This window comes from Nicotiana tabacum, chromosome 8, assembly GCF_000715075.1.
Source record: "Nicotiana tabacum cultivar K326 chromosome 8, ASM71507v2, whole genome shotgun sequence".
Lineage (NCBI taxonomy): Eukaryota > Viridiplantae > Streptophyta > Magnoliopsida > Solanales > Solanaceae > Nicotiana > Nicotiana tabacum.
In genome coordinates this window covers 189,144,125-189,158,332 of record NC_134087.1, presented here as the reverse complement: position 1 = coordinate 189,158,332, position 14,208 = coordinate 189,144,125, and positions in this window count along the sequence as shown.

The window sequence follows — 14,208 nt, the reverse complement described above, 5'->3', positions numbered from 1 at the left end:
ATAATTAGACTAATTAAGTAGAAGTGTATTAATAGTATTCTTAAGAACTATTACTGATTGATTAGCTTATACATTGAGAATTACACTAAGTAGAAGTGTATTAGTAATACCAGTAAGAAAAATTAGTGATTGATTAGTCTATACACTAAAAATTATATTAAGTAAAAGTGTATTAGCAGTATTCTTAATAAATATTACTCATTGTTTAGCTTATAAAATGATAACTACACTAAATAGAAGTGCATTAGTGATATCCTTAAGAAATATTAGTGATTGATTAGATTATTAATTGATACTTAACTACGTGAAAGTGGTTTGGTAGTAATTAGCTTGTAAATTAATAATTACATTAGCTTATGATTTATTTTAAATTGTTAATATTAATTTCATTGTTAATTAATGCTAAAAGATGAATTACTAAGTAAAAGTATATTAATAGTATATTTTAACTAATATTAGTGATTGATTAGATTTTACATTGAAAATTCTACTAAGTAGAAGTGTATTAGCAATTTCTAAAGAAATATTACTCATTGATTAGTTTATAAAATGATAACTACACTAAGTAGAAGTGCATTTGTGATATCCTTAAGTAATATTAGTGATTGATTAGACTATTAATTGATATTTAAGTGGGTAAAAGTGGCTTAATAGTAATTAGCTTATCAATTAATAATTACATTAAACTTAAGATTTATTTTAAATTATTAATAGTAATTATTGTTTTAACGTTAGCTTGTAATTAGAAGGCGGGAAAAGGAATTGGGAAAAAGAACAAAACCCTACTAACACCTTTCTCCCTGTTTACGCTTTTCCTTTCCCACACGGCGAACTCTCGAGGAAGCGCTAACTCCCTCTAGATTTTACGCGGCTAACTCTCTACTCAGCGCTCTCGCCGATGTTCTAAGCGGCCATCAGTGACCTTCAGGCAACTTTATCTCGGTGAGTTTTTTCTCTCTATTTTCGAATTATTTCTGCCCTAAATCTCAAAATTAGGGCAGTGTTCATCTTCTTGCCGCGTGTTTATGACTTCACGTAATCTTGTCGCTATTGGATTCTTTCTCTAAATAGTTCTGTGTTGTAGTTTAATATCTAATTTGACATTGTATATAGAAAGATTCTTGTAAGCAGGAGATTATTTTGTTAGTGACTATTGGCTAGTCTATTATAGTTAAGCAATTCATAACAATTTTGAGGAGAAGTAGCTTAACTTACTATACCTGTTAACATGCATTTTCCATGGGAATGCATAAGTCTTTCAAATGACAGGTAAATAGTAAGGTACTCAATGTTTTGGTTTAAATAGGTCAGACAATAAGGGATGGTTGCTCTCTGTGAACTTTTAACAGTATATATGTATCAATACTACTTTTCAGAAAGAACAACGGATTATTCTCCAAGATCCTCATATCCTTTTTCCCTTTACTTTACAACCATTACATGATAAGTCCAATCAATAGTCTTCGATTTAGTTTAGAGTAACTATGTTTCTTATGTTATAATTGTTATAAAAATAAATGAGTAAGAATAATAAATATGTTGTTTGTATATGTAGATGGAACATCGTATGTGGATGTATGATATGAATCTTTTTAATCGGCGAGGTTTAAGAAATGAATTTGTACAAGGTGTTGATGAGTTTATTAATCATGCTAAGTCATTTAGCCAAAATAAGGAGATGATTAGGTGCCCTTATGCGAAATGCAAGTGCAGAAAATGGTTGAAACTAGAGGATGTTAAGACTGATCTATATAGTAAGGGCTTTATGGATAATTACTATGTGTGGACTAGTCATGGAGAGACTAAGGGTAGTGATGGTAATATTTATAACCATAATTTTGATATTGGTGAAAGTAGTCAAGATCCTAGATTACATGAAATGGTTATGAATGCTTTTGGAATGTACAATGAGGGTGACAACCAACAATATATTGATCAAGCTCCCAATGAAGAGGCAAATCATTTTTATGCACAGTTAGAGTCTGCTAGTCGTCCACTTTGCAACGACATGTCACACTCTAAGTTGTCTGTACCAACTAGACTACTACGTATTAAATCAGATGCCAGTGTGTCTAAAGCGGGCATGAACTCAATGATTGAGCTTATGAAAGAACTTAATCCGAACCTAAACATACCCGATAATTACTATAAGGCAAAAATATTGGCTTCCAAGTTAGTGCTTTCTTCAGAGAGAATTGATTGTTGTGAAAAGGGTTGCATGTTGTATTATAAAGATGATGCAAACTTAGAGAACTGTAAATTTTGTGGAATGTCTCGTTTAAACAGCTTGCCAGCGGGAATAAGGTTGCGGTTAAGTTTATGCATTATTTACCTCTTATACCAAGGCTAAAAAGATTGTATGCATCGATGAGTTCCGCTCCACACATGAGATGGCACTATGAAATTAAAAGGCCACCTGATGTTCTATGTTCTGTATAAAGAAGCAGTGGAAGAGCTCGTTAGGAGTCAGCCGACCGATGAGCAAGACCAGCCAATCATGCCATCGGAGGAAGAAACTCTCCCATTATGGTTGAACGTGGTTGGAGGCGTGTATAAGGGTAGAGCATACGGCCTTTCCTCTGAGTATAATTTTCATCGCCTCACGTGTGGACTACAAGTTATATACTTTTAGGGTTAATAAGATTTTTTTTTGTTAAGAAACTCTTAGGTTTGCAAATACTACTTCATAGGCTATCCTTTCCAGCTAAATGTTTTAAGTCTTCTATGAGAAACCTTAGAGATATTCAAATAGATATCCTTAACCTCCTATTTGAATTATTGAAATTTTTAAGCAGAGGATGACAACATAAACTTTTGGTGATTAGATAAAAAGAAAAACAACATGACATTTTGATTATTATATCTTTTGTGGTATTGGTCTTGGCTGGTTCTTGTAAGTTCCCTACATTCTTTCTTTATCCTCAAAGACATAATAACATCGCGTTCCAAGTCCAAGGTCCACATTAAGGTGTAAATTCAACAAGGTTTCATTTTTGCTAAGACTAGTTACTAGTCTTGTTCAAATGGGAGGTTGAGGCTATTGCATGGTTTCTCTTCCCTATTTCTCTGGTCCTCTCATTCAGTGATCTTATTTTGGCACAAGACATATGTATTATGTTGTGCTTCTTATCTGGTTTCATGGCAGGTAGATATGTATTGCCACTTTCAAGTAGTAACCCCTCAAAAGTCAAAGAAAAATAGAAGCAAAGGAAAGAAACATTTTGTTTGTCATTCTCAAAAAACGAAACATTCTGTTTGTTCTCTATAAGATGTAATGCTAGAAAAATTTCTTCGTGGTCACCCTCTTGAATGGTAACATGCTTTAGTGGAGCATTAGGTCCAATTTGAATATCATCACAAATTATCTCTTGGTAAAAGGCTTCTAGTCGGGCTTGACATGCTCCTTTGCATATGGTTCTTCTATTAATGTCTCACTAATCATTAATCACCATAAGAATAAAAAGTTAGAAAACTTAATCTGTAAGTTTTTTTTTGTACAACTGGTGCCTTGTCAAGTGAGTCAAGTGACATAAGAATTTTTGAGAAAAATTGAGGTTTGACTTGGGAATTTTGGTTTCCCTATTAAGTCCATAGGCTTATGTCCACTTTAGCTATTTGCACCTCACTGATAAGCACATTGTACATTACAATTCTAAGAGTGTAAATACTTTGAAATATTCCTATGTAAAAGGAGTAAAGCCAGCTAGCATGTAAAAGGCAAAAAAAAAGTGAACCAAAAGTTTACCCAGGTTACAAGCTTGGTTCCTTCCTCCAAAAATGATTCATCTGTTGGCTTTCTCCCAGTTAGAAGCTCTAGTAAAACAACTTCAAAGCTGTAAACATCTTCTTTTGTTGTTGCCTTTTGAAGTTTATATTTACCTAGTTGAAGTTTAGGAAGTTAGGTGTTGAATTATTCAATTCTAACTCTTCGTGTGTTTTTTCCACTTATCTTTTGTGGATAACAAGGTATTGGAACATCTGCCACCGTGCAAAATGAGGACCTTGAGGAGATGCGGAGAATAATTCAACAGCTTTCTAGGAATTGTGCGGATGAACGAGGAAAAAGAAAGCATGAAGAGAAGATTAGAGATTCACTTAGGAATGATATCGAATCCCTCAGGGCTCAAGTGAATCACTTTATCGGCTTGCCCCGCTCTCCGCCAAAAAGCCACATTTATGAAGAGGATGAAAGTGATGGAAATAATGCAAATGTTGAAGAAGATGAGGGGGAACCCAAAGATGAGTGATTTTATGTTTGGTTGGATTGTTGTTTAGTTGGATGTTAACTTTGAATGTTACGTTTTGATGTTTGGTTGGATAGTTTTGATGATTGATGGGATAATTTGGATATTTGGATGTTTGATGGGATAATTTGGATGTTTAGATATAGTTTATAAAGTTTTTTTTATTGTTAAGTTGAGTTTTATTGTAGTTCCATTCTAGTTTGTATTGTAATATTCTGCTGGCAGGTGGTGCAACAAAAAATAGGCATTGCCTGCCAAAAATGTATCAGATTTACCGAGAGACTTACCGATAGAGTCCGTCGGAAATATTATTCATTTTCAATCCAGAATTTTTAATTAGCGAGGGAGTCCGTCGGTATTCTTCAACCAAATTTTCAGATTTTGTTGCAAATACCGATGGATAGCCATCAAAAAATGAATTTATTCATATTTTAAATTTTTATATTACTAAATTAAAATTCTAAACATACCGATGGTGTCCGTCGGTATTAATAATTTATTATTTTTAATTTATCGACGGATATCCGTCGGTATTGATATTATTATTATTATATTATTTTATAATATACCGACAGATATCCGTCGGTAAGTAAAATTATTTTCTCAAAAATGTACCGATGGCTTTTCGATGGGTCCTTCGGTACTTACCGACGGATTCCGTCGGTCTATTTTACCAAGGAAGGATTTACCTACCAACCACTTACCGATGGACTTCCGTTGGTAAAGCCTTGTTATCGACGGACATCCGTCGGTAACTCGCGTCGGTAAACAGGTAATTTTTAGTAGTGAGTCGAATAAATTTTCTTTGACCATATCTTTTGCAATAGTTTTTAAATATTTTGAATTGCTAACTATTGTAACGTATAACATTTTTTTAATGTAATTTCTAAGTATATAAATTCTTATTTTATAAACTAAGGAATCTATGTCCGATTTCATACCTATATTTAGTCAATTTGATCATCGTACACCAAAACGATTTAAATAAATTGAAACAAAGTATATAATATAGTAGTTTCTATTGAATAAATTATATTATGATAAAAGTATGCCGTAGAAAGTTGACATTAGTACGTTTGTCATGTTAAGAATCTTTGTCTTTGTCACTTTCATTCAATCTCCCTCTGACATTGATGAAGGCTTAGTAAATTATTTAAAGGGATAGACGTGGAAGGTAGTATGTGCTAGAGAATCTTTAACATATGATCAGATTCCTGGTCTTCTTCGTTATTATTATTTTAAGTAACAGAAACCATCAAGCTAAGCAATATCTTTTAAGTTATCTTTGTATGGCCTATAAGTTGCGGCTTTAAGTCATAGAATCTGTCAATGATATTTGTATCAGGGTAGGCCGCTTACATTGTATTCCCTGATTGTGTGATCTCTCCTTGGACCCTACGTAAATGCCGGATATTTTTAGCTGCCTTTTTTTTTAAAATCATTTAAACCCAAAACTCCAAGAGCAACCCCTTGGAATTTTCTTGGATGATTTTTCAAATATCAATTTTAAGAGCTGCTTTTTGAAATATAATCAACATTTTAAGGTAATTGAAAAATAATTTTAACTTAAAGAAGCGATAGTCAACATAAAATATGAAATTATGTTATAAATGATTGGTATTACGAAGTGTTACTGTTAAGAAGCAGTTAGGCCATTTCCGTTAGTTAGTTAGTTAAGGTCGTTACAGTTAGTTAGTTAGTTGAGTGTTGTACTGTTAGTTAGCTTGTATGACAGCTGTAAATTAATGATTCCAGCTCAAGGTTATTAGTAGAGTCAACTTGTATATATACATTACACCGTAAATGAATAGAGCAAGAAGTTAATATTTCAGATATTTTCTCCTCTTCTCCATTCTCTCGTTCACATGCTTTGTATTTCGCAGAAAGAGAATTGAGCTTGTTGCTCGTTCAACAATAGCAGATCACACAGATTTTAGCATGGTATCAGAGCCATTGATGCTCGTTAATGTCACGACCCAATTCCCGAACCTGGTCGTGATGGCGCCTCTCATGAAGACAAGGCCAGCCATTCAACCCAATTCATCCTTTTAAGACAATTAATTAACACAATTATAGTATAAACATGGTCTAATAATATTCAATAGCGGAAAGTATAGATAAAATACGGAAATCCAACCCAACTCAGCTCTAACCGAGGTGTCACAAGTCATGAGATACTACATAGTTTACTAAAATTCTACAAAGTATGGAATTAGGAACAAAGTCTGAAGATATCATAAATAACAGAAGATAAGGGGGAAAACGGGTCTGCGAACGCCATGCAGCTACCTCGATAACTCCGATGAAAACTGAACAGCATAAAACTCGCTCTATGCCTCAAGAATACATGTACCTGCACACATGGTGCAGGGAGAAATGTGAGTACTCCGACCCAGTGAGTAATAAATATAAATAATGACTGAAGGTAAGAAAACACGTTAAGGCACACAACATCCTATACAGAAGCAGTGAAATCATTTAAAATAACAATTTAGTGAAATATCATGTGAAATTTATTTTAAACCAGTGAACCAAGTAATTTGGCAGTAAAATGACGAGTAGAAATCTGCCCCTCGGGCTCAATATCAAAACAACAAGTAGAAATCTGCCCATCGGGCTCAGTATCAAAATAATAACTAGAAATCTTCCCCTCGAGCTCAGTATCAAAATAATAAGTAGAAATATGCCCCTCGGGCTCAGTATCAAAATAATAATTAGAAATCTGCCCCTCGGGCTCGGTATCAAAATAATAAGTAGAAATCTGCCCCTCGGGCTCAGTATCAAAATAATAATTAGAAATCTGCCCCTCGGGCTCAGTATCAAAATAATAAGTAGAAATCTTCCCCTCGGGCTCAGTATCTCAGAATAGTATCAGCCCCTCAGGCTTAGAACAGTATAAAGCAACTAGTCAATGAAATAAGAGCATATAATTATTATGGAAGATAATGCAGATAAAGAATAAATGCATGAGTGCAATGCAATGCATATGACGGTACCCTCTGGTACCCACTGCGGCGTGCAGCCCGAGCCATCCATATTTATTTATCGTCGACGACGCTCACTGGGGGTGTGTACAGACTCCGGAGGGGCTCCTACAGCCCAAGCGCAATATCAAGCCATCTCATGGCATCAAATCTAGGCCCTCGGCCTCATATCAATCTCAGTATAATCACCCAGGCTCTCAGCCTCAATATCAATGTAATCAACCAGGCTCTCGGCCTCAATATCAATGTAATCAACCAGACTCTCGGCCTCAATATCAATATAACACTGCTGCGGCGCGCAGCCCGATCCATGCTCAGTCCAGAAATCATCATAAGCCCCTTGGGCATTTGTAAAACAGTAGTTCTCAGCCCGAAATATCATTTAAGTTTTCAAATATTAGAAAGATGATTGAGTTTGCAAAACAGTATTTAAAACCTTGGACTGAGGTCAAATGATATACAAAATATGCGAAAGCAGTGATATCAATCCCTGAAAGATTCAAATAATTGGCAAGAAGCCTACAATTGGAAACATGACTGAGGATATAAATTCTTTAACAAAATAAGTGAGGAAAATCAGTCAAAAATCCCCTAAGGGTTCTACAGGTCGGCACAAGGCCCCAAGCATGGCAACAAGCCCAATTCACAATAATAAAGTATACATCTCAACCAAAAATGTAGTAAAATATCTCTCGGGACGGACCAAGTCACAATCCCCAACGGTACTCTACCCCACGCTCGTTATCCGGCGTGCAAGTCACCTCAATATAGCGTTACGATGTGAAATTCCGGGGTTTCAAACCCTCGGGACATCATTTACATCTATTACTCACCTCTAGCCGGCCAAATACTACTCCGCGATGCCCTTTCCTTTCGTATCGACCTCCTCGCGCGTCGAATCTGGCCAAAACCAAACCGAATACATCATAATAGGCTAAGGGAATATAACCCAATCGAAAAGTCTCGAAAAATATCAAAAATTACGAAATTTGCAAAACCCAAGCCCCGGGCCCACGTCTTGAAATCCAGAAATTTTTACATCAAAATGTTCATTATCTTGCCACGAGTCTATACATACCAAATTCATAAGAATCGGAGTCCATTTGACCCCTCAAATCCCAAATTTAGAATTTCAATCTCAAGCCCTAATTTCTTATAATTTGGCTATGTTTTCATGGATTTCTAGGATGATTCTTCAATAAAATCATGTATTTAACTCATAAAACTTACCTCCAATCGATCTTAGTTGAAACTCCCTTCAATCCCCGTCCAAAAGCTCTCAAAATAACTAAAAATTGTGGAGAAATGGGATGTTTTTCGCGAATGAAACGTAAACATTCTGCCCAGAATTTTTCGGAATTACTGTTCACCTCGTGTTACTGTTCACCTATGTTACTGTTCACGGGGTATTGTTCATGCACGGATACTATTACGGGGTACTGTTCACGGAACTATTCACGAATACTGCTGGGGGTACTGTTCACGACACTAGTCACGGATACTGTTACGGGGTACTGTTCATGGGTACTGTTCATAACTACTGTTCACAGCGCTGTAAAAAAATGCAACAGCTTTATTTTTTTCGTGCCTAAATCGATCCGTTAACCTTCCGAAATACACCCGGGGCCCCCGAGACCTCAACTAAAAGCACTAACATGTCTTAAAACATTATCCAAACTTACTCCAATCGTCAAAACACCTCAACTAACGCCAAAATCATCAAATTATATCGAATTCAAGCCTAAGTTCTTTTAAAACTTCTAAAACACACATTCGATCAAAAACCTGACCAAACGATGTCCGAATGACTTAAAATTTTGCGAACATATCCCAAATGACACAATGAAGCTATATCAACTCTCGGAATTTCATTTCGATACCCGGATCAAAATCTCACCTATCAACCGAAATTCGCCAAAATACTAACTTCGCCAATTCAAGCCTAATTCAACACCGGAGCTCCAAAATTACTTCCGGTCCTTCTCCTAAGTCACAAATCACCTCCCGGAACAAACCGAACCGTCGAAATTCACATCCGAGCCCTCTAACTTATAAGTCAATGTCCGGTTGACTTTTTCAACTTAAACCTTCTTAAAAGAGACTAAATGTCTCATTTCTTATCAAAATCGCTCCAAATAATAAATTCTAATGCACCCAATACCGATAATGAACATGAGGAAGCAGAAAATGGGACGAACGAGACAGTAACTCATGAGACGACGGGTCGGGTCGTCACATTCTCCCCAACTTAAACAAACGCTCGTCCTCGAGCGTACCCAGAGTTGTCCTAGAAGCCAACCAAAAGTTGAATGACCTTATCAAGCATAAACCTGGGGATGATCCCACGTCACCCTATCTCATATGGGTCTGATAACACGTTGTAACTAAGATCACACAATCTAGTCTAGCCCATAAATCATAGAGCCACATTTCACCTTTTCGGAATCATACACAAGATCAGAACCTCACACCTACATTCAGAATAAGTTTGAACCAGCTGTAATAGACCATGCCTGCAACCTTAGGTGCAATTGTATGATATACCAATAACTCAAACAAATGCAGCAATAACTTCCATTCACAGCAGCTGCCCACAACAACCAAATACCGATAGAAATCTCTTATCAGCCAATGTCTCATTCCAACACTCTCATATATTGTCAATGATAATTGAAACACACAATAAATCATAACCATTGCTCAGATCAACCATTCATGAGGCCATTTCTCCTTTAACAATTATAGTAACAATTTTTTTTTTAAAACTGAACCTCGATATTTACCCATCAAACATGCTGAAATCAAATCCATTCGTATTCATCAATGACCCCAATGATCACCTCGAATCCAACACACCACTCTGGTGATATGACACCTCAATACAGGCCTAAGCCACAACTTTCATAATACGCGCACCAATAAGAAACGGCCTGAACATACTCAAGTCATGAAAAATGACTCAAACGAAAGAGCCGTACCTTAAGCTCATCAGTACCATCAGCGGACCCAACAAGAACATGCCGCAATACTACCGAAATATCATTAGTTTAATAACATTACCTTTTTATGAGACATATACTCTCGTCAAGTCACTTTCAATTAGCAATACTATTTCCCCAATCATCCGAAGATCATTCGCCCTAATTATCTGAAGCTTTTTTTCTCTAATCACCTAGAAGAAAATCGCTACACATCTCATGTTCTACATGATGTACATAGGTATTGTTCTAACTCTTACAATATTGACATGACGGATGAGGTATGCATAAATTCATGACCACTGTCGAGACAACGATTTGTTGGTTCTACACTCCTGGCAAGAACTATCACCTCATTTTGAGCAAAATCATGGTCTTAGCTCCTTAATTTACTTCATATACTCAGATTGCACTAATCTCAAATTCAATGATCTCGTCTCACCCAGTACGAACTGCTCAGGTAATAAGCCACCCCAGACATAATCAAAAGTCGCATATGATGCCTCAATATGCCAATAAGCTACCAATTCGAACGCGGTACAAAAGGAAAACAAACTCTGGAAGGAATTACCAATCTCACACACTAATATAGACTTTCCTTAGAAAACAGGAAGAAATGCATACAAAATAGCATATAGAAAACTATACTCAACATCACACTGTTGCGGCGTGCAACCTGATCCACATAACATACCTATGGCGGCGTGCCACCAGATCCACACATAGATCTCACATAAGGAGATGCACATCGAGCCAAATTTGCTCATTACAACAAAATACCGAGTATCGGTTGTAAGCATTCTAAGTGCATAATAATATATCTGAGGGACATATAGCATTATAAGCTACAAAACTCAAGCACAACTGAGGTGCGATATACAATCTGAATTTCAAGAGCCAAGATGCTCATATAACGTCATTCCTACACAGATTCTCAACACATAGCAATTTCTCAAGTCGCCTCACAACTCACATGGCGCAATGTATCACTACGCAAAATATCTAATAATGAAACATCAACCTAACTACTCCTCCATGAGGACCGCATTACTAAAATGCACACATCTGGCCTGATATAGAGCCATTATTCACATTATATCTATCCATCGACTTCAAGCCGATTTTGATCACACTGAACTAGTTTGATAACCTTTCAAAGGTCCATAATAACTCCCATTTTTCTCATAACACACAAGAACAACCATCACAATCGGGGTAATCCTCCCCAGTTCACAACCCAATATGCCAAGTGCCCTCCAGGTATGAATCTTTAATTTAACGACACCATCACAAACCTCATACTTGGTTTACATCTTTAATCAATCAAGTGATCACATGCCACACTTATATAATATTCCCGTGGGACACACTCCCACAACCTACCACAACAATATCTGGAGCGTACCTCCAAACCATCACTAACGCTGAAGAGCGATCAAGAGTCATTAACCGGGACGCAAAACCCTTTTTACAAAACACCGATCTTAGGTGACGCTGAAGACAATTCCAACTTACCGTAAACATCAAAACTTATCTCCTGCTCATTCGAGCTCATGACATCTTGTCAAAAAATTTCCTTCACTCGTGCCATTCTCGGCCTAATTTCCACAACCAGAACTGATTCACCAGCATGCATCAAATCGGAACTAACATAGTACATAACCGTACAATCCGCTAACCAATAGCAAGCTCCCCAACTTGGCTCGAAGCCATAGATCACAACACATATACTCTATTGTTGTCGTAATACCATGGTGAGATTAAACTCACTCCTTCATAAGCTTGTGGAAACACGAATCATCGAAAATTTTAACTCTTCTGCAATTTTTGCATTCACTCACACAACAATTAAGCCCACTCTTTAGTCGACAAATTTTTTTACTAAGTCCCAAATTTTTCAAAAATTTAGGCAGAGTTTCCTTAGTAATTGGGCCTATCCACCTGCCAGAGAATCACCAAAACCATCCTAACAACACGTCCACAACTTGACAAAGCATCACAATGTATATCAACAACATTAATCTCAATATTACATGTATTATATTATCAAAATTGATACATGGACATGCGTTGCACCTATTTGAATCATAACACATAGAAAATACCTTTCAATCCTCCATTATTGGGCTATTCAACCGAGTAAGAACATATTCTTTCTTTAATGTTTTCGACCTCAAGGTGGTCTCCTTGACTCAACGATTTCGTCATAATACATTTACAGAAGCGATCTCAGCTCCCAGACTTATCTAACTAGTATGACAAAGATTACCCTCATAAGCCAATTACCCACTAGCTTTATCTTTAGTTAATATTTTTTTGTATACCTTCCACTGCCATACACATTACACAATCACTTAATCTTCCTGAGTTTAAACTCATACTGTAACATGAAATTTACTTCACTCCAAATAGGAGATATAAAAAGATTCTTCACGCACCCATAACTTGGGACTACACATCCTATCACAATGGAAATCATACACTCAATAGTTCATCTATCATCCAGTAGACTTTCCTCGTCACTTCCAAGTCATATAGATACATCTCGCAGTACTATCATACTCCTCACGTAGCTATCCAGCCATGATTCCCACTAATAGGGACAATACCGAACATAAAGGTTCAAAACACTGTCGAGATTGTATGTGACAATGGAAAGCGATTCATCGGCAGCAAGGTAAGGAGTTCTTCGAAGCACATAAAATAAGAGGATTTTATCAACACCGTACCGTCCGACTGGAAATGGACAGGCCGAGTCAACAAACAAAACTATCATCCAAAACCTGAAGAAAAGGTTAGACGATGCAAAGGGAAAATGGAGAGAAGTTTTACTCGAGGTCTTTTGGGCATGTCGGACAACATCTAAGTCTAGCACGGGAGCTACCCATTTTCTCTAGTATATGGTTCTGAGGCCCTCATCCCTGTCGAGGTCGGGGAGCCCAGCGCCAAGTTTTGACATGCATCGGAGGAGTCAAATCACGAGGCTATGAATACTAACCTCGAGTTGTTAGATGAAAAGCAAGAAGCAGCGCTTGTTCGGATGGCCGCGCAAAAGCAAAGGATCGAAATATACTACAATAGAAGAACCAACCTTCGACATTTTGGAATCTGGGACTTAGTCCTACGAAAAGTCACCCTCAATACTCGAGACCCAAATGAAGGAAAATTAGGCCTGAATTGGGAAGGGTCGTACTGAGTCCTTGGAGTTGTCGGTAAAGAATCTTACAAACTTAGCTCAATGGAAGGTCAACAACTGCCGAACAATTGGAACATGTTGTTGCTCAAATGATACTACTGCTAAGGTATGACTTTATCCTTTTAGTCCATTTGAGTTTAAAACTAACTCACTACAGATTTTTGAGCGAAGCTATCGAAGGCATACGATCTCGAAAGCATCGTTTTTACACGAAGGCCTTTAGGTTTTAAAGCATGAGTTGCACTCTTTTTCCTTTAGATCAGGTTTTGTCCCAAATGGATTTTAGCGGCAAGGTTTTTAACGAGGCAACAACTATGTGCTACCTAAGGAGAACTCAATAGTATCCAACGCTTCTTTCAATCAACCTCAAATATTGGGGGCATCACCCTTGGGGGTTATATTTTTGAGAAAAATACTTCACGCCTCAGAGGGCCTCGATAGGAGAACTTTGTAATGGGCCAAACGGTCAAATGAACCGTGTCCATGTAGAATAATCGAGCCCTGGTGGCAAGGCATGTACGCATGTATCAATTATTTGAAGAAGCATTCTGGTTATATCAAAAACACTTTGTATCTCAAAAATATTTACTATCATACGATCTCTACACTTACAATCCTACGGGAAGCGGCTCAAGGGCCAAAACACCCCGAATACTCAGGGACTGTCATCGACAGACAATACATCCAAGTCATCGAAAACTCAGACTCATCCGGTGGCAAGGCATGTACGCATGTTACAATTATTTGAAGAAGCATTCTAGTTATATCAAAAACACATTGTATCTCAAAGAAATTTACTATCATAC